Source organism: Manduca sexta, chromosome 2 (assembly GCF_014839805.1).
Source record: "Manduca sexta isolate Smith_Timp_Sample1 chromosome 2, JHU_Msex_v1.0, whole genome shotgun sequence".
Taxonomy (NCBI): Eukaryota; Metazoa; Arthropoda; class Insecta; order Lepidoptera; family Sphingidae; genus Manduca; species Manduca sexta.
Window position 1 is genome coordinate 6921007 of NC_051116.1, and position 2493 is coordinate 6923499.

Below are 2493 nucleotides of genomic sequence, written 5' to 3' on the forward strand. Positions count from 1 at the left end.
CACACAAGTCTTTAGTGTAAGCATGTATACTTATATTCTATTTTAATTCCAGAATCCTGAACGATGCAGACTGTTTTCCACTAAACACAAAGAAATGGAACCGGGTAACCGAAAAAAAAACTACGGATCTAGCTAGTGGAAGCCGCTTCAAAAGACATCAATATCATGTTCATGATGTGCGGAACAATGATTTAGGAAGAAATTCCGATATACGTAATAGTCAGTAAGTATATTTATTATATTTAATTAATGACGAAAGATAAATGGACATTATAAGACATCTCATGTCTCAGAATGGCGAGCGCAGTGGAATACCAAACAATACTGTAATTCAAGGTGGTTGGTGGTGGTGTTTTTACTGTTTATGGGCGGTCGTATCGCTTACCATCAGGCGAACGGCATGCTCGTCTAGTTATATGAAACACTTCACTCATTTTATTTAATTTAAGTCCCCATTGAACCTGATGGTGAGCGAATGGGGTCTAAATAGTGTGGATTGATGACACACTATTTTTTTTGAGTATCAACCCCGCAGTCAACACAGGAGGAAACCTGCGTATAGAATACTGGAATCCCCAGGCTTAGCGGCTGAAGGGCCCTGAAGGAAAGTTGGGAGGCGATATCTGGGGATAGGAATTGTGGGGGAAAAGATAAGGTAACCACATTTTTACCAATATATTTAATTAATTGTAGGTGGATTGAACAATTATCGCAAATCCCAAATAACGAAATACTACGGCCGACATTTGACGGGAGTTTATTAGTCTCACCTCCAGCGGAGGATGAGGAAGTTGATTAATTCAGCCAATATAAACAGGTAACTATTACGTATATACATACATGATATCTCGCCTCTAAATAGGGGTAGGCAGAGACTATAGATTGCTACCTCGTGCGATTTTGGCATACTTCTCTCTCTTCCTCCACTCTATCAATCTTTTCATGCATTCCCGCCCGTTCAGGGTACTTGACCTGGACTTCACGAACAATGACATCTGACATTCGAGAGTTCGGTGCTGTTGACCCCTACCGGCTCTTCCATCCACATTCGCCTTATTCGCCTTATATGTCCTCTTTGTCACTCTCCTATCATCCATCCCTACAAATGCCCAAACCATCAACCTAGTATTACATTTTCCTGATTATTATGCCTATAGTGTAGTCGTACCTACTGTTTACTGAATGCACGGCAGCGCTCTGAGGTTCTGGGTTCGAATCCCGATTCAGGCAAAGTGATATGTTTTGTTTTTCTGCTCAGTATCCGTCCGGAGTCTGGAATTTGTGCCCGATATGGCGATAGGCTCGCCCCTAGCACATCATGGAATACATTGGGGAAAGTGGGTGCTCTGGTTGCATATGTGTGATGTTGTGTTTGTATCTTACTGCATGGGTAGTGAGAGGTTATGAGGGCGTTTAGGGAATTCCAGCCTACACGCGCATGACAATTTGTTGTACAGTTAGCCACAAAGTAGCTCAACAAATCCATTAATTCAAAACACTTATACGCATTAATTCAATAGAAACATTCTTATTTCTTTATCTCAAATAAACCCTTCAAAGTTTGTTTTAGTAAAATTTGTGAAAATTATATTGATTTTTTGTTCGAATTTTCAAATTCATTCAGATAGGTTTGTGGCTGACCGTACGCTCCAGCTTTAGATCGACCACAGAATTGTACAATACGTTACTATGTGTTATATTTCAGAAGCAGTCCAGAGCGTGATAGGCCGAGATCATCCTCTTATCGACCCTTCTGCGGCGCGGCTCGGCGCGGCGTTTAACAGTATTATGTAACGTATTGATATCAAGTACAATTATTGTAATATATGTGTGTGTCTAGTCTTTGTGTGTTTTATTGGTACAGTCAGCCCACGAATGTAGCTGAACAAATTAAAAATTCCAAAACGCACAAACTGTTTAGTGGAGCTTATGAATGCAATTTACTGGAACAAATCAATATAATTGTTCCTTACAATTTTCCCAGACACCCACTAAACAAAATTCATCAGGGCCCTCCATATAGATCGAATCAAGGGCTCCATTCACCGTTTAACCGGACATGCGATAGTTATAGTATGATGTGCACTAAATTATCTGATCTTGACATATTCTCCGATTCCTTAAAATATGCAAAAATAAAATGCTGACATTGTTTTTCTCTCAAACCATAGCCGATGTGGACCAAGTATTTTGTTATTAATAATATTTATGGTATGTTGGAATTGATGTTATTAAAATGGTATTTGGTGGGTTTAAGATATGATATCCAGGTTCTTGGAATTGGTTATATGTTGTTTTTTTTTTAATATTTTATATTAATGTTTAAATTTGTTAACCATATTACCTTGATTAAATAAGCGCTAATTTCTAGTGTCATACTATTATGACAGTCTGTTTGTAATAAGTGTATATTTTGTGAATGTTGGTACATCTTTATTTGGTAAGCACATAAGAACAATACAATACTAAGAAAACTGAACTAATATTAATTGT

At 38.1% G+C, this 2493-nt stretch overlaps 1 long non-coding RNA gene across 1 annotated transcript; it reads left to right on the top strand.

Annotated features, from left to right (window-relative positions):
* Nucleotides 1-57: 57 nt before the first annotated feature.
* Nucleotides 58-2120, top strand: LOC119189132. Its single transcript, XR_005112267.1, has 3 exons — nucleotides 58-223; nucleotides 694-817; nucleotides 1706-2120. It is a non-coding gene; the product is annotated as an uncharacterized LOC119189132 (long non-coding RNA).
* Nucleotides 2121-2493: the final 373 nt, after the last annotated feature.